General features: G+C 37.1%; 1 long non-coding RNA gene across 1 annotated transcript; it reads left to right on the forward strand.

Annotated features, from left to right (window-relative positions):
- The first annotated feature begins 394 nt into the window (after window positions 1–394).
- On the forward strand, window positions 395–3,637 carry LOC141331186 (uncharacterized). The gene is made up of 4 exons (XR_012355240.1): window positions 395–639; window positions 1,615–1,739; window positions 2,094–2,196; window positions 3,148–3,637. It is a non-coding gene; the product is annotated as an uncharacterized lncRNA (long non-coding RNA).
- The last annotated feature ends 22,011 nt before the right edge of the window (window positions 3,638–25,648 follow it).

A 25,648-nucleotide genomic window follows, 5' to 3' on the forward strand; every position in this document is an offset into this window, starting at 1 on the left:
CACATTGTTAGTGTTAAGGTGAACAATTAATCTGTGCAAGTTAATCCGATGATCTGCATCATCCTTTGGCGAACCACACCCCTACAGCCGTTAGTGAACTTCCGGTTCATGCAGACATTAAGATACACAGCTCCTTATTTTTCTTAATTAAAATCAATATTATCAAAAATAGAGTGATTAGGTCATTTGGTGGTGGACTGGTGTAACTGCATATGTGACTACAATTTGTTTATTAAAAAAAAAATGAATTCAGTCTGTTTGCCTTTTGCCAAAATGTTAAAAAGCACCGCTGTGCCTTCTTATTATATATATATATATATATATATATATATATATATATATATATATATATATATATATATACACTCTAAAAAGTGCTGGGTTATTTTTGTAAACACATTGCTGGGTTAATTGTGCTGGGTCAAAATGTTGGGTTGTTTGAGGCACTGTAAACACACAGTTGGGTTGATCATGCTGGGTCAAATGGACTATAAGGGGTTCTTTCACTATGAACACCTGGGTTGGGTTATTTTGACCCAACCGGTTTGTTTATTTTTTTCACTTCATCGAACATTCTGGATTCTTCACTCGTCTCCTTGCCAAGGCGGTCACGCACCTCGCAGCAAGCAGGATTATAAGGTAAATTAATATGATTATATCATTATTTACCTTTATTTTTAATAAGTTGTGTTTTAGAGCACACTGATTTCACTGTTTAATGCAATATTTGATATGTCGCTGTGCGGGGTTGGCATTTTATTCCGTGAATGACGAACGTTGTAACTTAAGCAGCCTAGCCCTAGCGATGTACTTTTTTGCCTCAACAATCGCTTTATTGTTATATAAAGTGTGTGTGTGTGTGTGTGTGTGTGTGTGTGTGTGTGTGTGTGTGTGTGTGTGTGTGTGTGTGTAGTGTTATTTGTATAACTTACAGTATACACATGGCCTTTATTTTAACGCCTTATGGAAAGAGTAGGTCAGAAATACGGGGGTAAGTTCCTTTACTGTCTGCATACTGTATGGCTTTGTAATGTTTTGTCAAAATTAGATAATTCCATACAAAAATGTATCTTTTAAGGGCATATTTTTTCAAGTAAATGTCTGCGACGTGCCAAATCCAACGATAGATCCATATGTTTTATGTTGAGCATTTTCGCGCTTTTTTCCTTGAGGTAACTTATCTGCATTAGCTAAAACGCTATGTCCCTTACTTTAATAATGTTAAACCACAATATGACTGGTATGTACTATTGTTTATTACTTAAATGTAATGTTGTCTTAGCTACAGTATGTAAAGTTAGACTTAATTTCTCGTGGTGTATGCGGACGTTCACATGTCGTGTTTTTTGCGCACTGAAGTTTGTTATTTCAGATGTAGATGCCGTTCGTATTGGAAGCTCGTTTTTCCAGGCACGGGACATGGTTGCTTAGCAACGACAGACGCCATGTGAGAGCAAGCTGCGTTTTGGAAAGAATGAGAAAGCGACGCGTCTTGCGTTTTCACGCGTTTTTAGGCGCGGCATGTGAACGGCATTTTAGTGAATGCCTGTGTTGCATTACAAACTAGGAGACCAGTATAAACCTTAAACTTATTGAACCACATTTGTTTTTCAGATTTTATCAGATTTCACAAGACTTTAGGAAGCTATATCCAGAGGCAGACTTTTTGAAGACTGGGCTACAGTTGCAGACCTAATTCTTGCGAGTGCTCAGCAAGGGATAAGGTGACATGACTTAAGGTAAGCTTTTTCTTATAATATGTCAATCTATAAAAAACATATGCAACTGTATTTGACACACATCAACTGGTAAATACAATGGTACAGTAATACTTAACTAGTTGCTTATTAGCTTGTATATTGGCTGTTAATTAGTACTTATGAAGCACAAACTGATGCCTTATTCTGCATGAGCATATTCTACATCTCTGAATCTGACCCCATACCTAAACTTAACCTGCAGTAGTTGAATGAGGGTGGGAATTAATTTGCATTATTTAAAGGAATGAAGAAATCTTCATATGAAAGGGTTTCAGTTTGTTGTTTTGATTATAAAATATGTTTCACAGTTTGCATATTATTCCTATGGTTTAGATGCTAAAGGGGAAAGTGCTTTCAAAGTCCTGCCCACTCTGGATAAAAGGTCTTCAGACCCACAACCACGGAATCCCGGAGGCCATTCATTGACGTACAACCTGTAAGTTTTGTTTTACGTTTTCTGCTCTAATAAGGGTGTATATATATATATAAACACAGTGGTGGCCAAAATTATTATAACAGTAGTATTTTCACCAGCTAAAAAATTATTTTAAGTCAGTGTTTGTTATCTTTTGCTGTAGTGTGTCAGTAAGAAATATCAGTTTACATTTCCAAACATTCATTTTGCCTTTAATTGTGTATCCAGTGAGGTTTTTGTTTGCACAACAGCCAATCCTCCACACAGAGATCTGATCTCATCATCATCCAGTCTGTCTGGAATGATATGAAGAAACAGAACAAACTGAGACAGACTAAATCCAGAAGAACTGTGACAACGTCTCCAAGATGCTTCAAGAGACCTACCTGCAAAGCTACCTGAAAAACTATGTGCAAGTGCACCTACTGTAGGGCAAAAGCTGCTTTAAACGCAAAAGGATGGTCAAACCAAATGTTGATTTAATTTAGTTAATCAAGGTTAACTGATAAAGAACATTTAGTTATGACATTATTTTTGACAGCATCATTTTATGACATTTTTAGACAAGTGCTTAAAACTCTTAACAGTACTGTAACTTTGCAGGCAGGTCTCTTGGAGCATCTTGGAGACGCTGTCACAGTTCTTCTGGATGATGATGAGATCAGATCCTGTGTGGAGCACTGGCTGTTGTGCAAACAAAAATGTCACTGGATTATCACAATTAATGGCAAAATGAATGGAAATGTAAACCGATATTTCCTACTGACACACTACAGCAAAAGAGAAATCACTGACTTAAAACCTTATTTAGCTGGTGAAAATACTAGTGTTCTAATAATTTTGACCACAACTGTATGAAAAGTTGAGAAGCAAAATGAGCATTTATTTCATGCCTCTATGTTTATGTTCATAAAATACACTTAACTTAAAATGTTAGTTATGTTGCAAGACTAAATGCTGTATAATTAACAGGTGGGGACCAACATGGTGGATTTGAGCCTTGGGATGAGACAACGACATTTCTAGGCCATCGCCATTGTTCCAGGCCATGCCATTGAAGCGGACTTGTTGCCTGGGAATTTCTCCAGCTTGCAGTATATCATATTGATGGACATAAGTCTTCATGTGTGAAGTTTTTGAGGGCAAAAGTTTTTTTTCTTGGCCACTTGTAACATGTTTTAAATTGTAAGAATTGTCTGGTGGACTCTTTGTTTGGCTAAGTTTTAATGGCATAATGTTTGGAATGATTCTAATTTGGTAATAATTCATTTTTGAGTGTTCTGCTGCTGCAATGTTGACATAAAGAATATGAATATAGTGTGCCTTGTTTACAGTTTTGTGTTTAAAAGAAACTGATCTACTAAAACCGTTATTTGTGTCTGTAAGGGTTGGACAAAATGTGTGACAGCTGCACCTATTTGAAAACTGTATTAAAAAGAAATATGAAAACTCATTAAATTGACATTTACAGATGCATTTTTTTGTGTTGTGTAACTGTATTACAGAAAAACAATAATAATTTTACATTCTTTTGTGATTTATATATTATTATTGGTAAATATAAAGGTAGCAAGGCAATTAGACAACAAATAACCCAATATTTAGGTAGTTTTTAACCCAGCAACACAGTTAATCTGACCCACTGGTTGGGTCAAATAAACAACCCAGCATATTGGGTCAAATGATTTAACCCAGCACTTGGGTCAAAACAACCCAACGCGTGTTCTGTCCCATAGTTACCCAGCAGCTGGGTTATGGTTGGGTTATTTTTTAACCCAGCACTTTTTAGAGTGTATATATATATAAATGATAGATTGGCCTGCTCAAAATATTGTTTCTAAATTATTACCAAATTATCTACCAACTGTATCTAAAGCGTCCTTGGGTTTTTTAAAGATAAAACTTATTATTACTACTACTATTATTATTAACAGACCAAGGTTATTATAGTTAACGAAAACTAACGAAAAAACTAAAACTAGAATTGAAAAAGCATTTTCGTTAACTGAAATAAAAATAAAAACGAGAGTTTAAAAAAAACGAAAACTAACTGAAACTGTTTTGTGTGTATACAAAACGAACTTAAACTAACTAATATTATAGCAAAAACGTCCTTCGTTTTCGTCTTTGTAAATACATTGTGGCGATATGGATCCAAATCTATACCGGCGTTTGCACCTTGCCCACTAATTAAAACAGAAGTCTGGGAGTGAGCGGAAGGAAAAAAACGTGAAGGAAACGGTACCTGAAAGAAACTGTGACCAAAGGTGTTGGATTGTTTGCTTGCGCAGACCAAGTGTGAACGCCAAAACATCGGAGAAAATTGGTGGTGCATTAATACCGGTTGCAACTTAAGTCCAGCCTGGTTCGCCTGCCGCAGGTGCTATAGTTTCTCTTCTTCTGATAAAACTCCGCTGAAGCTCCAAAGATTTGTGTCCCGGCCTGTTAATTGGTTGGCCGACCAGACGCTGCCTGCTTCACGCAGCAGATGCGCACACAAACAATCACACTGCACGAAAACTCACGCTCCCGCACTCACACAACACATACTGCAAACTGATCGAACCTAAATTTATTTTCTCAGTTTTGATTTTTGTCTTGTGATGTGTGAAAAAGGTGAACTTTAAGACAGTTTCCAGCTGAGTTAAAAAAGAAACAGTGTTCTTTTTTATGGTTTCACTTTCTATTGGACTTTTTGAATTGAGCAAGTGAAAATCCTTTTTCTCAATGAATTCATGTTTTTTATTATTATTATTAATGCTGTGAAAACGAAAAAAAAGTAAATATATTGTTTTCCACTTCATTCTTTCCTTCTGATGTTTGTGTTGTGTGTTATTTTTTTATTTGGCAAAATTTGGAATCTTTGCCTCGTCTGGTGCCCGAACAGCACTATTAAGTACAACCCTAAGTTGATTAAATTTACCTTTGGGGGGCGCCACTATTACAACATAAGCCTTTTGGGTTGAAATAAAAATCTATTTAGGCTACTTCACATTGCCTGTTTTATGCCAGGTGTTTTACCCATATGGCACCACGTAGTCTGTGATGTCACGTGTCAATAGTCTGTCTGCGAATCATGCGCCTGACAAACATCCTAATTTACAAAAAAAACTAAAAAAACTAAAACTAACACTGTAACTAATAAAAACTAAATTAAAACTAAGCAATTTCAAAGTATAAAAACTAATAAAAACTAGTAAATCTGCCTCTAAAACTAATTAAAACTAACTGAATTTGAAAACAAAAAGTCAAAACGAAATAAAAACTAAAACTAATGAAAAATCCAAAACTATTATAACCTTGTAACAGACATGTCTGATACTTGATAGTATCAAGGCAATTCGGTCCGTACCTTAACAGTATTGAACTCGGTACCCAGCCATACTAATAAGGTTTTGTGACCAAAAAAAAAAAAGACACACTCTGTACAGCTCCTAGATCATGTAATTTTTTAAGCTTACAACATTCATAACAATACTGAAATTGTTTTATAAAAAATGTTCTGTCAGTTGAAAAACTAGCCTGTTGTTAAACAACAGTACAATCCATTGAACAAACTGTCCTTCAATCACAGCCTCATTTTCATTTATTTTAGGCTAAGTTAAATTTGTGTCCCTTGACCACAAAACCAGTCATAAGTGTAAATTTGTCGAAATTGAGATTCTTATGTCATCTGAAAGCTGAGTAAATAAACTTTCCATTGATATATTGTTTGTTAAAGTAGGACAATGTTTGTCTGAGATACAACTATTTGAAAACCTGGAATCTGAGTGTGCAAAAAAAATCTAAATATTGAGAAAATCGCCTTAAAAGTTGTCCAAATGAAGTTTTTATCAATGCATATTACTAATCAAAAATCAAGTTTTTATATATTTATGGTAGAAAATTTACAAAATATCTTCATGGAACATGATCTTTACTTAATATGCTAATGATTTTTGGCATAAAAGAAAAATCGATAATTTTGACCCATACTATGTATTTTTGGCTATTGCTACAAATATAACCGTGTTACTTAAGACTGGTTTTGTGGTCCAGGGTCACATTTGTATAACAAACAAAATTTAAGGAAATGTAATACCTGCATATGGAGGTTTGGAAATCATGCTTGTAAGTGTTTTTCCTTGTTGACCATATCACTGTAAAAAGTTTTCACCAGATTCAACTTAAAAACGTAAGTTCAGCAGCTGCCTTAAGTTTAAAGGTTAAATCAGCTTAAAACTACAAGTCATTTAACTTATTATGGTAAAAATTAGTTGATTTAACTTGTGACTTTAAATGACTTAAGTTGATTTAACTTAACATTTTAAGGCAGCTGCTAAACGCAAGTTTTTAAGTTGAAACTTGTGAAAACTTTTTACAGTGTACGAGCACAAAAAGAAATCTGTATGCGTGGGTGGAGTCAGTCATGATACAAGGGTTAAAGCCTGGTGAAGGTGCAGTTTAAATTTTAAGGTACAGTTCACGTGCCAATAAGAAAACTCAAAGGATTGTGGCCTTAAGCTTATTACTCCATTACGCCATTAGCAAAATATCATTATACCTGAACACAAACCAGAACAAAAAATGGACACACCAGGGAGAGGAGGACCCAGAATCCACAAGACATGTCACCACCCGTAAAAATAAGGGTCCTTAAATAGACTGCGTTCCCCTCTACTAACCACACCCCAACCAGACCAAAACACAAAAATCATATATCTTACCACAATAAAGTAATCCACTGCATCTGTAACGGCTCAGATGTTGAGAGTAATTCACGACTGCTTTGTTCATTATTACATCCAGCAACCAAACACCTCAGTTGCTCAGAAAACATTCTTGTCTACACCTGCAGTGGATTTTTTTTAATTTTTTTTTATCATTGTAGGGTGGTTGAGTACACATACTGCAAATACACATTTAAGTTTAATCACCAGTAAAAGTGAATTTTGTGTCAGCCTAGTCCCAGACTAAGTCTACTAAGTCTGAGTTGTTTCAAAGGAAAAATAAATAAATTAGCTTGCATTGAGTGATCCTAAAATATGTTATAGCCCTTGTTTTGTCTCAAGATACAAACCAAGAATGTTTTATTTATTTATTTTTTTTTACTTAAATGTCCTAATTGAACTATGCCCTAATCCTTTGCTTAGTCCAGTGGTTCCCAAACTTTTTCTGCCAGGCCCCCCTTTTGCAAGTGCCCTTCAGAGAGTGATATATAGCGTTTGGAATGCACTGTGTATGTGTGTGTGTGCTATTCTTATACTGTGTGACTGTTACTGATGAGTTGATGAGCGACAGCTGACTGCAACTGAGTCCGTGCAAAGGATTATGGGAAATTGAGTCCTGGGTAAAGTGGCAAGAGTGGCAACTCCAGCTACAGATCCTGATAAATTAAATATTAAATAAATGTTACTTACAGACACAAACAATTGTGTTTTGTATTTTTACATTTTTTTTTTAAAGTTTAGTGTTTTTAGGTAAGCATTTTTACATTTATAATCATAAAAACACAGCGGATACATTTCATATAACTTTTATATTATGTTTGTGATCTGATGTTCAGCTGTTCAGATAAACACAATGAACAAATTATTGATTTTTTTTTTGTATTTTATTTGTGAACTGATGTTCAGCTGTTACTTTTCTGATCATGTACATCTGTACCTGAAACTGCAGTCCAAATTTTAATTATTGTTTCTCCCGCCCCCTCCTCCTTAGACTCAATATTCATGCATGTTGCCAGATTGAGGACATGCAACACAAACAAATGCAACTGAAAATGGAAGGCAACAATCCTTACACTGTAAGCTGATAGGTTTATTTATCCGCGTTTTAGTTTGCCTGTGGTCTTAGAGCTTTTTTGATGGATACTGAAGCTGTTACTGAGGTCGGGTAAAATCTGCTGATGTCATTCGAAAGCATAAGAAGCCGTCTGCTCTCAATAGCTTTCACGATAATTTGATGTAGCACCGTTTTAAGTCGAACACACCTATTTGTAAAAACTGACAGTGAGTATAGTCACACAGACCAAAACAAAAACAGACATTCTGACAAGGAGGCAAGAGAGACTCTGCCTGCTGCTAGCTTTACCTGCTGGTGTCACTGTTGAACAGTGTTACTTTAGAAAAACATGTGATTTATACACTTTTTAATGTCAAATTTATTTGATATAATGTTTGTGTTGTTTTGTTTTTATACTGTGGATTGTTCTCTCATCAAATTGTTAAGAGTAGGAACTGCCTCACTTGCTTCCTTCAACGCCTAATACCACACGCCCAACCAGTTTCTGAGTTATTATTGTATTGAGGACACAAAATCAAATACACCCTTACATAAACAAGGACTGTAACTCAAGTGTTTCACTGTGAAAAGTAATGTGAAAAATAGAAGATGGCTGACTGGAGCGGGTCATCCAGACAACCTGGTGAGTCTCTTCATATCTGTTAAATTATTTTTAATTGAGTAAGCATATATAAGACCTGTGGATTCATAAATCAAAACCATATTGTTTTAAAGGAGTAAATATGTTACTGAGCTAGTAATTACTGAATTGCTCATGTGACTATCATATTTCTGGAGATTTAGGCAACATTCTGTAGTATAATGTTAAGTACTGTAAAGGTGTAGCTTCTGTCTCAGATGTGTATTTTAACAGATGAAGATCAGAAACATTCAATGGGAACCCAGGGAAGATACAGCAAAGATCACTCTCTGGACAGTGAGTTTTAAGTTTAAGCTTCATACTTCAGCACTGATGTTTTACAAATGTTTTACAAAAGGTTTTGTTTTATTTGCTTTCTTTGGCCTTGGAAAAGAACCATTACAAAATGTGTTCATTATCTTTCTCTTCTCGACTACACTCTTAAAAATAAAGCTTCTTTATTGGTATTAATGATCCAATAAAGAGCCTTGAACATCCATAGAACCTTTTAAAAAGGTTCTTTATAGTGGAAAAAGGTTATTTCTGTTTTTTAAATGTTTTTCAAAATTGTTATTTTAGGAACTGTTCAATAAAAGGTTCTTTAGAGAACCAAAAATAGTTTGTCAGTGGCATCACCACAAAAACTTGGAATATTTTGGTTACCTGCTTACTTTTAGACCTAAATAAAAAAATTATAAACTGAATAGGAATTTTGTTTTGTTTTGTAATCACATATCATACATAGTTTATTTTTCTGTTGAGGTGAGGCCAATGCCAAAAGGCACATAGCAAGAATTTCTCATTCCACTGTCTTAGAGTACTGCCTTAAAGAATGTATTAAAAAAGCAACTAAAAATCATAAAAACTGGAGGATGGTGAATCAGTGCTTGTGACCAAACAAGATCTGAGAATACTGCTGTTTGGATCACATATCAATATTAAAGTATCCTGTAGGAATACAATCCCAGAACCACAGGAATTTAAAACACTTACAGGGCATTGCAGAGATGCCTTCATACGCAACTGAGCATGTGATTTTCAAGAAGAGGGACTTCAGGTGCACAATATGTAAAAATAGATTAATTTGTGTGTGCCACACAAATGTGATTTATAAACATATGTGATTTATAAATATATAATGTGAAATTTGATTGATAAATATATTGCTAAAAAAATTATAACTATTTTCATTGTTTCTTATGTCCTACAATTTCGACATGTAGTCTAAACAAAAGCATTGTGGTACTCTCACGAAGACTAACAGGGAAGAGTAGAAATTGTTGAATAATGCCCTTTTTTTTTCTTTGCGCACAAAAACTATTATTGTATCTTCATGAACTTAAGGTTGAACCACTGGCCCTTGAAGGTGGCTAGTTGAGTTGCTGTCTATTCAGGGTCAGAAAGCTCTTCATCAAAAATATCTTAATCTTACAGGTTTGGAGCAACATGAACAAAATGACAGCAACATGAGTAATTAATGACAGAATTCTTATTTATGGCTGAACTATTCCTTTAAAGGGTCATCGGATGCAAAACTCACTTTTACATGTTGTTTGAACATTAATGTGTGTTTGTACACAATCACCCTACATTAAATAAAAATCCATCCAGTGGTATTTTTTTTTTAATATTTAATATTAATCCCCTTTTTCAAATCAGATCATTCTCAGCTTCTTGTCATTGTGACGAAACAAAATAAAAATAAATTAATAACAGTTCTTACAGACAATTTCTTCCAAAAGACTGTCAGAATGTCTTTAGAAAGTGTCCTCCCCACTCACATTTTCTATCTCTCTTCAATAACCTTGATTTAATAACCCATATGCACAGTATACCCTATTTGCCCATGATACATGTACTGGCTATACACTCTAAAAACAAATGGTGCTATATAGCACTAAAAGTGGTTCTTTGGCTCGTAATCATAGGGGAACCACTTTTAGTGCTACATAGCACCTATTTTAAAAGGTGCTAAATGGCACCTTTGTCAAATGGTTCTATGTAGAACCATTTGACCATATACAATCGTGACCATATACAAAACCATACTATATACAATCACCACATTAATTTACAACCCGCAGATGGCACAATTACCCTGTAATTACATGGAACAAGAATATATTTTCCCAGTAATTTTAAAAAGCTTACGTATAGATACACCAAACGTACGATTTATGCCTGGCAAAGTAATAGAATAGATACCTGTTAATACCGTAACTTAGGTTTGTTACTGCAAATTTTAAAGGTTGAATTTAACTCTTTCAGTGTTAAAACTAACACTTTGCCAGTGTATATTTGGATACCACCAGTAAAGTGTTAAACTAACACTTTTGAAAGTGTTAACATTTTTAACACCCTAACAGTGTTAAAAACAAACTTTTACATTGGAAAATTTTAACACCAGAATGGATGATAAAAAAAACAAAAAAAAACAAAAAACAAATTAACACTCATGGATTAACTGGTCAACACTGCACCAGTGTTCATGTGAATATAATATAAAATACTCCAACAAAACAATACACGTTTCATCTATTTATTATTTCATTTTAAATATTTTTCCCTGCACCAAAATGTCTTCACATTCAGTGTTTTCAATACATTTAAAAAACACGCTTTTACAACAATTAAAACATCATAATGTCAAGGCAAATCAATACAAATGCACAAAATACAAATTCTTATTTGGTCCATATGTGCTTTTAATGTCATAAGGTTTGTAATGCTTACATTTATCAGCTTAAACAACAGTCTTTGCTAAGAGATTGGACCTCGTTGGAGAGAGTAGTCTCATTCTTTGTTTTCAGCATGACGAGATGTATTAATCTGCAGCTTTTAGCCAAGCTAGGTAGCCACTCACATTTGTAGCATCACAAAAGTGCTCCAGTAAAATTGGAAAACTAAATAACAAAAATCTAAAAATAAAACAGGATAATTTCACATCCATTTACCAGGTGAAATATCAGAGACAAGTATCAAGTACAATAGTCAAGTCACCGTTATTTATATAGCGCATTTTACAATGCAGATTGTGTCAAAGCAGTTTACAGTGTTAAAAAGGTAAATAGTGTGTTGAATAGGGGTGTTAACGGTTCACGGGGATGTATTGAACCGTTTCGGTACGGCCTGTTCGGTTCGGTCCACTTGCGTATCGTTTTGGTATATTTTTTTTCATTAAATAATATACATTTATTATTAGTGTGATATTAAGCGCAGCGGAACAATGTTCCTAGGCGAGTTTCCGCACGGACACTATTGAGTGACGCACAGTAACACACGCACAGTTAAGGTGCGTTCCGATCGACAGGGTCCCTACGCAGTGTTCACTGCTCCCTTCGCTGGCCTTCGCTGACAATAATCGCTCATTTGGAATGCCCTGGAACGTCATCAAAGCAAATCAAAGGCAGGGTCACGCAGATTATGATTTAACATAAATAAATATTGTAATTTATTTTACTTTCAAATTTAAATACACATAAAATACATATAAACGTATGTTTCTAAAAAAATATAGTCCAAATGTATATGTTTAGACCGTTAACACATGAACTGATTTTTGTGGTCTTATTTCACGCAGTTTTTTTCCCCACTTACAGCCTATATTTAACTATCCTGTGATAACATTAAATAGAACAAGAAAGAGATTCACCTGGCCAGTTTTACTTTCATTCATAAAATACAATATGCAAATGTAACATGAACCGCCATAACCATTCATAAACACTCTAATTTGTATAATAATAACAACATTTATTGCAACCGCTTCATTCCAGAGCCTTAAAAAAATATTATGTAAAATATCACCCAAATGTTTCGCTTTTATTTATTTTATGCAAGAATTCTATTGTGTATTGGCAGCTTTTCAAAATAAAGATTTTGTAAGTTCTTATTTTTTTGTACCGAAAATGAACCGAACCGAGCTCTCCAAGACACTGTACCTAACCGAATACGATTTTTGCGTACCGTTACACCCCTAGTGTCGAAATAGTGTTCCATTCTCCTCTGACCTGACAAAACCAGCAGTTTAAAACTAGGCTGCAATAAAGTCAGATTGAATTGAGGACTTTTCTGGTTCCTTTGGTCTTGTGTCAGTGGGTGTGTAGTTGACAAGGTGTTCACTAGGGTGCAACCTGTCTCTAGGGCTCATTTTGTTGTCCTGGTCTCTGCTGACATTCAGGGCTGTAGAGGTCGTCTCTAGGTGCTGATCCACCATCTGGACTGGATCCGGACTGGATCCAGTGGACTGCAGTGACCATCTGATCTGGATACAGTCTGGACCTTGGTGTCTACGGTGGCCTCGGAATGAGAACAAAACAGACTAGTATTAGTGTAGATGCCGTTCTTTCTTATGATGCAACAAAGTCATAATTGCATACTGATCTCTCTCTGCATTGAAGATGGACTCCTATCAAAATGAATGTACATAAATGGGACAGCACATAAATAAATGACAGTGCAAACATACCAAAAACTTACATTTGATACATTTTTGGAAGGAGACCAGACTCTTTATTATTATTGTTTAATAAACAAAACATTTGGCATGACGATCAATAATCTTAAAATATGAAGTTGTGGCTTACCCATGTATCTGGCATGTGTCCGAACAAAGCTCTTCTCATCCCACTTAGAGTATACTCTTCAAGCACATCATTGTCCGAGTGAAAGAATATCTCCCTGAGAAAAAAGATTACGAGTGCACAACAAATAAATATAACTATAAATCAATATGACGTTCACAAATATATTTAAAATCAGGTAAAACACTTAATACTTACGTTTCCCTGTTAAAAGCGACCTTCAGGTCAGCACCGCATCACAATTCAAATCTGTGAGAAACATTTGGGCTGGTTTAGGCACAAACAGCATACAACTATCATCTTAAAGTAGTAATATCCTATTATAATACATAATGTAAATGAGACAAAACACTTACTTTCTGTGTTTTTCTTGATCCAAACAACTTCACCGTCTGCTCCACATCATGAGTGAAAGAAAATATCTCTGAAAAAATGTTTGAGAGTGCACTAGGGATGTAACGGTATCAAAACTTCACGGTACGGTAATACCTCGGTATGAATGGCACGGTACGGTTTTTATTGAATCATTTACAGAAAAAACAAAAATAATGAAGAGTCTCGAAAAAAGTGCCAGAAGTGTTTATTAAACAGTTTACATGAACACTGAACATATCAATGGCATACAAATTAGCCATCTATCTGTAAACTTTGAATCAGGAACTTCAATTTTTCAATTTTAATAACAAAAAAATATTAAACCATGTAACCACGTTACTTTTTTTCGCAGTACTTTAGCCTACAAAATGTTAAAACTCTCTGTTTTAACATTTTGAACAATAGGGCTCTACAATCTTTAGCTTTTTTTTTTTTTTTTTTTTAGAAATTCTTGTGTGTTTTTATTTTTCTGATAATTAAATGAAAGCATAAACATTTATTTTTAATCAAATGAAAAATAAACCCTTTGAATTTTTGGCAAACAAACAGAGGTTTACTGTTAAAATCAATACATGGAAAAAAAATATATTCAGTTTAAAACGTTTAAATAATAATTGTAGTATTTTTGTTCTACAATTAAGTGGTTAATCTTGTTGTAATATTTATTTTTATCATATATATTGTTTTATGTAAATTTAAATAGGAATATATAAACACCTACATTATACTGTACAAAAGTAATACAAGACTAATATTGTTCTGTTACATGTTAAACCGTACTTTTATTTTGACAAAAAAAAAACGTGTCTCCTCCATTCATACACACAGAGGCAAACGGAACATGCAGGATTCATATTAAAACGGTCTTTCTGCATTTCAGTTTTCACAGACACTAGTCCATATCGCGATTTGAATTAAGTGACAGACCAACTTTTGATTTATTAATCCAATAATCGACAAATTCCGTGGCATTTCGCGCTATAGTAAATTCGTTTTTTATGAATGGAGTCCGCGATCCAGTCTGTGTTTTCGCGGAGGAGACATTGTAAACGCGTGACAGTGTAGAGACAGAAATGACATGCCTTTGTGTAAATAAGATAAATAACATAAGGCAATTTAGTTTGTTTAATAAAAGAACAATGTATAGACCTGTTCTAAAGGAAAGATAACCTTAAATGACTTCTATTGTGATCTGGCGCTATATAGAAAATAAAATGAACTTGACGTTCAAGGGGGGCGGGCAACAGACCGCAAAGGATGATGGCCGCACCTGGGCTGATGGGAATTGTAGTTCCCGCTACCTCCCGTTCGCTCCATTCGCCTGAGCAAACTTTTCTTAGAAGACCTATGGTTTTATCGAGTCATGCGACCACGGTAGTATCGAAAAAATTTGCTATTGCGGTACGACGGTATTTACAATACCGTTACATCCCTAGAGTGCACAAACGTCACTAAATATCACTATTAATCAATGTGATGTTATAAAATATGTATTTTAAATGAGGTAAAACACTTTCTACTTACATTTCCCTTTTTAAAAACGACCTCTGCATCAGCACCGCATAGTAATTCAAATCTGTGAGAAATGTTTAGATGCACAGAGCATATTAATATTGTCATAAAGTAATATTATACTTCACATAATGTTAGTGAGGTAAAACACTTACTTCTTGTGGTATCCTTGATAAAACCAGCTTCCCCGGCTCATCTGCATTGGGAGTGAAAGAAAATATAGCTCTGAGAAAAAGTTTATAAGTGCACAACACAAAAATAATAATATAAATAAATATGAAATTATAAAATACATATTTTAAATTAAGTAAAACACTTACGTTTCCCTGTTAAAAGCGACCTCTGCGTCAGCAGCACCGCATCTCAATTCAAATCTGTGAGAAACGTTAAGGCTCATTTAGGCGCGAACAGCATAACTTATGAATATCATAAAGTATTATTATCTTATAAAATACATATCGCAACTGAGATAAAACACTTACTTTCGGTGTTTCCGATGTGTTATGACATCTCCTTCGCATCGTGAGTCAAAAAAAATATCTCTGAGAAAAAGTTGGTAGGGATGTATACAGCACTCTGGTCTATTCCATATCGCGAAGTGAAAAAAAATGTTGTTGAAAAAAGTTTAATCCAATAAAGGCCTTATAAATAGCTTGTAATGGCATACAAGTCCATAGCTAGTCATTTACAAATGCAGTTATTAGTCATTAATTGCTGTCTAATTCCTGATCCTTAAAATAAAGTGTTACCGTTTCCGCTTTTGACTTAGTATACAAAAAAAAAAAAAAAACGATAGATCTCTTGTTAGATTTTTTTTTTTTTGATTATTCTAGAGACCTACATTATTATATTGATATACAGTGCCTCTTGAAAGTTTGTAATTTTCTATATTACTGTATAAATATGACCAAAAACATTTAGTAACATTTAAAAAAAAATTGTGTTACAAATCTGTGCGTTGCAAAACTATGTGATGGATTAGCAGTTAATTTAAAGGTGTCTAAGGGGCCGTTCACATGTCGCGCCTAAAAACGCGTGGAAAACGCTAGGCGCGCCGCTTTCTTCCTTGTCAACAAAGCGCTCAGGCGCTTACGTTCCGGAAGCGTCTGCCGTTTCTAAGCAACCATCAGCTGCGCTCTAGCTCCAAGCTGCGGTGCGCTTGCGACATTCTGAAAAGTTGAGATGTTTTTATCTCGATGCGGCGCGGACGCGCCCGGAAAAAACGAGCGCGTCGCACCGCGTGCGCGTCGCGACCACATCGCTTCCAAAATTCGCGCGCAAGCCGCGCGTCTCCATTTGAAATAACGAACTTGCGCGCGCAAAAGACGCTTCATGTGAACGGCCCCTAAAGGTGTTAAAGGTAATGATGTCTTCAGCTTTAAAACACACAGTGCTTATTCTCCAAATATTCATATATATTTTATATGACTTTGTTCAAATTGTTCATATTATAAGACACATGCTTTTAGATGAATCCTTTTACTTTTCGTTAAGTAAACTGTGAAAACATGTCTGGATAGGGACAAAAAAGAAAGTCATATGAACATTAAAGTATATGCTGATACAGAAGCCATAATAACAATATGCATTCAAACTCCATATTTGAGTGATGAATGAAACTTTTCATATCTTATTTGATCTGTTATTGTACTTTTAGCCAACCCCTCACAGTCTCATTTTTATTCATGTGAAATTCAATATTGCATAGAACTCTGTTGGATTATTAGTTACTTTGGTTTTCTTTTAAATGTAGGTCTGTTTTTATTACTGTTGTTTGTTTTTGTTTTTCTTACAGTTAGTCTTATAGTTTTCTTATCATTATCAGGATTTTTTAAGGAGCTGTGCTTAACATTCAAAATCTGTTTCATTTTATTATGTGCAGTCATCATGTGTATAATTAGATTTTGTTTTGCAGTGATCACAAGTCGAGAGCTGGATCAGCCCAACAGTAAGTCTATTAAATTATGTGGCAGAAAAATGTGATTTTAATAAAGGCACCATCTATATTACTGTAGTATATGCATTAATTACTGATCAATCTATTACACTAAACTATTTAAAGGAGTAGTTCACTTTCAGAACAAAAAATACAGATAAAACAATGCAGATAATGTACTCATCCAAGATGTTCATGCCTTTCTTTCTTTAGCCATAAAGAAATGGTGTTTTTTGAGGAAAACATTTCAGGATTTCTCTCCATATAGTGGACTTCTATGGTGCCCCTGAGTCCAAACTTCCAAACTGCAGTTTAAATGCAGCTTCAAAGGGCTCTGAATGATCACAGCCGAGGAGAAACGATCAGATATTTTCTAAAAACATTTATAACTTGTATACATTTTAATCTCAAATGCTTGTCTTGCCGAGCTAGACAAGACGAGCATTTGAGGTTAAAAAGTATATAACTTGTATTTTGTTTTTAGAAAATATCCCATCGTTTTGCTATAAGAACATTCTTTCCTCGGGTAGGATCGTTTAGAGCCCTTTGAGCTGCATTTTGAAAGTTCAAACTGCATAGACCATAGAAGTCCACTATATGGAGAGAAATCCTGAAATGTTTTTCTCAAAAAACATAATTTCCTTATGACTGAAGAAAGAAAGACATATCAAGACATTAAATTATCTGTAAAATCTTGTTCTGAAAGTGAACTACTTCTTTATTGTAATATGCAACAGTAAATTCGCAATATTCAGTGCAGTTAATGCTAAACTCACAAGCAGGCATTTGAGCACTATTTTAATGTTTGATTTGAATATATTTAAATGCAAATTCAGTGAATGATAAGTGTCTTATGTGTGTTCCAGTGAGTGATCTGAGGATTGTTCTTCTGGGGAAAAGTGTGTCAGAGAACAGTAAAGTGGGAAACTTCATTTTAGGACGAGCAGCGTTTGGCAATGAAGCTCCTCCAGATGTTGTAGAGAGAGTCAGAGGACTTTTAAAGGACAGAAATGTGATGATCATCAACAGTCCTCAGCTGCTCCAGACAAACATCTCAGATGATCAGATCACACAGACAGTGAAAGAGTGTGTAAATCTGTCTGATCCAGGACCTCATGTATTCATAATATTGGTGCAGTATGATGACTTCACTGAGGACGACCTGAGAAGAGTGAAACATGTGCTGAAAGAATTCAGTGAAGAAGCGATTAAACGCACCATTGTGATCACAACTGATGAAGAGACAGACAGTTCGTTTGAGATCATAAATTATGTGATCGCTCGGTTAATAGAGGAGTGTGGAGATGAACATCTGAAGTTTGAAGAAGGAAATGAAGAATGGCACTCTGAGATGTTCAATAGAGTTTATGTGAAGCTTAAGGGAAACCTGGAAGATTATCTCAGATGTCAGACATATGAAGATGTTAAAGGACCATCAGTGGATGAAGAGCAGAGCAGATTCGAGGAAGGCAACAAGATAAGATTTGATATAAATGATGAAGGTAGTGTTAAAAAAAACATACAAAATATGACCATAAGGTACAGTTGTAACCATATACAAACTCTGTGCAGCTTCCAATATTATTATTATTATTTTTTTTCATTTGGTAAGTTTTCATATTCAGTTTGATTAGCAGCCAGTTATCATTTCCAATAATTATGGTGGATATTCTCAGCTGGATTGTAATTGTAGTCTAATCTGTAAAACTAGACATAAATTGTATAATTTGGTTAAAGATTTAGCAGTGAGTTGAGAGTGATTCATTTTTATTCAAGTGAATATTCTCCAAATATACATATATATTTTATGTAACTTATTTCTTTTTTTTAATATAAGACTTGAAGATTAATTTTCTTACTTTAAGTTACTGAAACCATGGAAACATGTCTGAATAGTAAAAAAAAAAAAAAAAAACGAAAAAAAAAAAAAAACATTTTTATATTGAGCAATTCTGCACAGAATTCTGCACACACTTTTTAGAAACTAATCTTAGTCAGGGTGTGTTCAGTGAAGTTAAGTACAACTTTTCAGCTGTTGAAACTTGCTACCCAAGGCTCTCCAAAAGATTTTAATGAAGGCACCATATCTGTTAGTGTAGTATATACATGTAATTCTAAAAAAAAAAAAAAAAAAAGTGTCATGGAAAAGTTTATTTATTTAAGTAATTCAACTGAAATTGTGAAACTTGTCTATTAAATAAATTCATTGCACACAGACTGAAGTAGTTTAAGTATTTGGTTCTTTTAACTGTGAGGATTTGGCTCACATTTAACGAAACTTACCAATTCACTATCTCAACAAATTAGAATACGGTGACATGCCAATCAGCTAATCAACTCAAAACACCTGCAAAGGTCTCCTGAGCCGTAAAATTGGTCACTCAGTTTGCTTCACTAGGCTACACAATCATGGAGAAGACTGCTGATCTGACAGTTGTCAAGAAGACAATCATTGACACCCTTCACAAGGAGGGTAAGCCACAAACATTCATTGCCAAAGAAGCTGGCAGTTCACAGAGTGCTGTATCCAAGCATGTTAACAGAAAGTTGAGTGGAAGAAAAAAGTGTGGAAGAAAAAGATGCACAACCAACCAAGAGAACCGCAGCCTTGAGAGGCTTGTCAAGCAAAATGATTCAAGAATTTGGGAGAATTTGACAAGAGATGGACTGAGGCTGGGGTCAAGATATCAAGAGCCACCACACACACAGATGTGTCAGGAATTTGGCTACAGTCATATTTCTCTTGTTAAGTCACTCCCGAATCACAAACAATGCCAGAGGAGTCTTACCTGGGCTAAGGAGAAGAAGAAATTGACTGTTGCCCCGTGATCCAAAGTCCTCATTTCAGATCAGAACAGGTTTTGCATTTCTCTTGGAAAGCAAGGTCCTAGAGTCTGGGAGAAGCTCATAGCCCAAGTTGCTTGAAGTCCAGTGTTAAGTTTCCACAGTCTGTGATGATTGGTCCACTGTGTTTTTTGAAAACCAATTTACCAAGAACTTTTAGAGCACTCCATATTTCCTTCTGCTGACCAGCTTTTTAAAGATGCTGATTTCATTTTCCAGCAGGATTTGGCACCTGCCCACACTGCCAAAAGTACCAAAAATTGGTTAAATGACCATAAGGTTGGTGTGCTTGACTGGCCAGCAAACTCACCAGACCTGAACCCCACAGAGAATCTATGGGGTATTGTCAAGAGGAAAATGAGAAACGAGACCAAAAAAATGCAGATGAGCTGAAGGCCACTGTCAAGGAAACCTGGGCTTCCATACCACCTCAGCAGTGCCACAGACTGATCAACAAGTATTGAGTACATATACAGTAAATGAACATACTTTCCAGAAGGCCAAAAATTCACTAAAAATGTTTTGTGTTTTTTTTTTTTTTTTTGATTGGTCTTATGAAGTATTCCAATTTGTGGAGATAGTGAATTGGTGTTTTTTTGTTAAATGTAAGCCAAATTCATCCTAAAAGAGCCAAGTCTTAAACTACTTCAGCCTGTGTGCATTGAATTTATTTAATATACAGGATTTACAGTTTGAGTCAATATTCAGTGCAGTTAAAGGAGAACTCCGGTGTGATTTTGACCTAAAGTCTATTGAATCATGATACCGAGTGTAAACGTACCTTGCATATCTCATCTCGTCTTGTCCACTGCTGTCCGAAATCTGGGGTCAGTTAGCCGATGCTCACAACAGGCTGTCAATGAGAGTCAACAGGGCATGGAAGAAGCTATGTAAATAAACTACTGTTTTACGCCATTTACGAGTCACAAAGTAGCTCCACACTTCATTGGTAGACTTCCAAGGACCCTGACATTTAAAACGAGACATTGAGAACTCAGAAAAAGCACCGGTAGTTTATTTACGAGAAGATTTATACAGACAGTAACTGCAAGAAGTTAAGCGCCGCCGCCATCTTAAATGTAGTCACGATAAGTCGAGTGTCGAGCACCAAGGAATTTATCAGGTTATCAACTCAGGTTGTAGTTTCCTTCGTCCTCGACACTCGACTTATTGTGACTACATTTAAGATGGCGGCGGCCGCTAAACTTCTTGCAGTTACTGTCTGTGTAAATCTTCTCATAAATAAACTACCGGTGCTTTTTCTGTTTTCTCAATGTCTCGTTTTAAATGTCAGGGCCCTTGGAAGTCTACCAATGAAGTGTGGAGCTACTTTGTGACTCGCAAATGGCGTAAAACAGTAGTTTATTTACATAGCTTCTTCCATGCCCTGTTGACTCTCATTGACAGCCTGTTGTGAGCATCGGCTAACTGACCCCAGATTTCGGACAGCAGTGGACAAGACGAGATGAGATATGCAAGGTACGTTTATACTCGGTATCATGATTCAGTACACTTTAGGTCAAAATCACACCGGAGTTCTCCTTTATTGCTAAACTCACAACATGAAATTTGAGAACTGTTTTGATATTTAATTTGGAAATACTTAAATGCCAATTCAGAGAATAATGAGTGTCTTTATGTGTTTCAGTGAGAGATCTGAGGATTGTTTTTCTGGGGAAAAGTGTGTCAGACAACAGACGACTGGGAAACATAATTTTAGAAAATGCAGAGTTTGACAGTGAAGCTCCTCCAGATGTTGTAGAGAGAGTCAGAGGACAATGGAAGGACAGACAAGTGATGATCATCAACAGTCCTCAGCTGCTCCAGACAAACATCTCAGATGATCAGATCACACAGACAGTGAGAGAGTGTGTAAATCTGTCTGCTCCAGGACCTCATGTCTTCATAATCATAGTTCAGTATAATGACTTCACTGAGGATGACATGAGAAGAGTGAAACACGTACTGAAAGAATTCAGTGAAGAAGCAATTAAAAGAACCATTGTGATCACAACTGATGAAGAGGCACCCTTTGCAAAACTTTATAATCTCTTCATGAGTAATGTGGTCTGTCATTTAATAAAAGAGTGTGGAGAACGACATCTGAAGCTTGAAGAAAGAAAACCAGAATGGCACTCAGACATGTTTAATAGAGTTGATGTGATACTCAAGGGAAACCTGGAAGATTTTCTCAGATGTCAGACATATGAAGATGTTAAAGGACCATCAGTGGATGAAGAGCAGAGCAGTCCAGAAGAAGAACACAAAATAAGATTGGATACAAATGATGAAGGTATTGTAAAAAAAAAAAAAGGTTACACAATTGATGAAAGGTCTACATGATTGGTCGACAACTCTGTCTTTCAGGGTCTGGGGGCTGCGTTAGGGTCAACGTGATTTCACCAAGTACAACATGGTCTTGGATCAACAACCTTGTCTTACTTGGCAAAATCACGGCAGCCGTCGAGTTAGGGGTAGGTTAGGGTAGATTCACCTTTCAGAACACCTCCTTTTGGCACGCCAATTGCTCTAAGCTACAGCTACCAGAGCGCCAATGAATGCATATCTGACACTACATTTTAGCAGCGTCGCCATGAAGTTAGACATGTAATCAAATTTACTGTCCAAAAATAAAGACTTAAAACAATTCCTACCCCTAAACATATCCTTACCCAGAATTTATTCCTAAAATCACAGGAAATTTGTAGCTCATTAACAAAGGTGTAGAAGCACCTCTTAATTCCGATTGGTTGATTGGAATGTTGCTCCAGGATCCACACAGTTGTTGAGAGCTCGTTTTACTTGCGAAATCACATTCACCATTTTAGCAGGGGTGTGTAAATAGTGTCACAGCCACCCTGAAATATGACTGCCACCCCAATTGCTTCATAAACTCTATTGGGATAGAGTACTGTCAATCTGGTGATTCTTGTCATTGGATCAGATAATGTATACAAATATAATTTGGAAATGTGTCACACAGATTAATATATTAGATTTGATTAGATTCAGCTTTATTGTCATTACACATGTACAAGTACAAGGCAATGAAATGCAGTTTAGGTCTAACCAGGAGTGCAATAAGCCGCAAGGTAGGTATATTTATAAGTTACAGTATAAGTGCACTTATAGGAGATATGTGCAGGAAGAAACTATGGAAAATATTTACAGATGAAAGTACTGCGGGCATAATTTACAGGTGCTATTAACAATTTGAACTATAATCAGGAATTGCAGATAGATATGAGCATAATATACAGGTAGCTAATAGGTGCGTTCGAGCTCATGCTGCGCTGCGCAGACCGATCGGCGAGATTAGCCGAAAGCAGTCGGGGAGGAGCTGAAAATGGAGCCGTCAAGTCGGACAAGTTGGAGATCTCGTTGCTCTCTCAAACATGGCAGATCACGTGGCGTTTGCCTACTTTATTGCAGATGAATTGGAAGCTATAGAAATACCTTTTTTGTTGGAAGAAATGCAGCACATGCAAGTGAAGCAGCAACTACAGATTTCAGCATCAATCAGTGTTGACCACATTACATTAAATGTCTGTGACATTTTAGTTATTCCATAAAAAAATTACTTAAATATGCAGCTGAATACTATAAGTGGTCTGTATGAAAAAAGTACAATAATAAACTTATGCATAAATCCAATATAAAGAATTTAAGGGAATAAAATGTACTGCAGTCAAAAGATCGTAAACTATTTACGAAATGGCATGCAAATTGATTTGTTATGCACGAAACACGCGTGATCATCGTCATGTGGTGAATGTGGCCAATCATGAGAAGCTGTGACGTCATCACAGCCTGGCGCAGTCCCTTCTGAAATGTTGCGCTGGCTGAGCAAGCCGGCTGTTCTCGAAACGTTCTCGCGTTACTTTGATGCCACACGTGAACGTCACGTGGCGTCGGCGCCGGTTCAAGTCGGACAAAATTTCTAACCAGCATGCACTACTTCAAGTCAGCCGCCGATCGGTCTGCGCAGCGCCGCATGAAGTCGAACGCACCTAATGTCATAGTTATGTCAGTTTATGTTCTTGGTTTTTCCCATTGTCTCCCCACGTTGATCTGTCTATCTTGGTTTAATCCTTGTTTAGGGTAATCTGTATCACCTGTCTTTGTAATTAGTCACTATTTAAAAGTCTGTCTTTGAGTTCAGTTCTCTGTCGGTCTTTGCTTGATGTTTTACGTTTGGTGTGTGGAGATTCTTCGTGTTCCTGATCTGTCAGTTCCTTGGATTATATTAAAAGACTTTGTATTTGTTAATTCGTGTATCGCCTCGTCTTGTCCAGCACCGCACCGTAACAGTTAAAGACCGACCTAAACAGTTTTTTCCACGGCGTTTTCCCCTGCTTTTTTCCCCCCTGATTTTTCTCAGTGTTTATTTTTTGTTTTGTCATGGATAACCCCGCCGTCCTCATCATTCTCCTGGAGCAGGGGGAGCGCTCTCTCGAGGATCACACCAGAGACTTTGTGCGAGTCGTTCCATACACGCACTACCCGGACAGCTGCCTGTGCACATTCTATCGCAAAGGACTCAACAACTCCACCAAAGCGCGGCTGTCCGGGGAGGGTCCTCGAAAGGGCATCGCCGAGTACATCAAGTGGGTGCTGGTGTCCAGTAGGACTTCGTCGACCACGGAGAATGACACCAGTCCCACTTCAGACCCAGAGCCCAGCCAAACATCACCCCGACATGCTGAGTATGAGCCTGATCGCACCGCGGAGGAGGAACCCGAGCCGTGAGCGGCAGAGTCAGAGTCCTGCACGTCTGATCAGGTGCGTGAGCCGGCTGCTACATCCGCGACGGTGGATTGCAACGTGGAGCAAGTGAGGGAAATGGAGAGCCCACTGCAACACCGCTGGGGGTGAGCTGGAAGACAACTCTGGGGACCTGATTGACTTTTTTTCTGAATTCCCACAAGATAACTCTGGTGATTTAATTGACTTCTATACAGAAATACCTACCTGTCATGTCCAATCTGTCTGTCAGAAATTCTCACCCATCCCCCCTCTTCAGCTCATGTCTCCGTCTGTTTTGCCACCTCTGTCCCCCGTCAGCCCCTCTGCTCACCCTCAGCCTACCATCGGTGCAGTGGGCTCGCCGCAGGGCTGCCAGTTAACATCGGTGTCATGGCTGGAGGACCCCTCAGCTCCGCCTCCAGCCTCAGAGGCCAGATCTCCACCTCGGCCCTCCGACCCTGCGGCTCCACCACGGCTCTCAACGCCCTCATCTCCACCGTCGCCTGTTGGTCCACCAGCTTCACCGGGCTCCATCGTCTTTCCGGCTCCGCCCTGGTCAGTCGTCACCCCATCGTCACCTCAGGACTCTGCTCCTCCGGCTGCGCCTCATCACGCCGTCCCACCGGCTCCTAGGGACTCCTCCTTCCTGCGGGCACAGCCTCCATCCTCTGTCGCTCCGGCTCCGCCACGGATCTCCAGATCTCCGCCTCCGCCTCGGGCGCCAGAGCTTCTAGTTCCGCCTTGGCCCTCCGGATCCACGGTGTCGCCCTGGATCTTCGGCTCTCCTTCTCTGCCTCGGGCTCCTCTGCCAGCTGCTCCGCCTCTGTCGGTTGGCCCCATGGCCGTGGGCCGTCATCATGGCTGTGGTCTGGGCCTGTCTCTCCTGCTCCGGGTCCCTTCTGTTTTTCCCCTGGCTCCTTCCTCCTTCGACACCCCCTGGACTGTCTTGTCGCCGCCCTTGGACTCTTCTTTAGGTCCCCCTCCCGGGGTTGCGTCCTCCGCCAAAGCCTCCTCCCATGGACTCTTATTTTTCTGTCATTTTGCCCCTCTTGTCATTTTTTTGTTTCTGTCTTT

Source organism: Garra rufa, chromosome 1 (genome assembly GCF_049309525.1).
Source record: "Garra rufa chromosome 1, GarRuf1.0, whole genome shotgun sequence".
Classification (NCBI taxonomy): domain Eukaryota; kingdom Metazoa; phylum Chordata; class Actinopteri; order Cypriniformes; family Cyprinidae; genus Garra; species Garra rufa.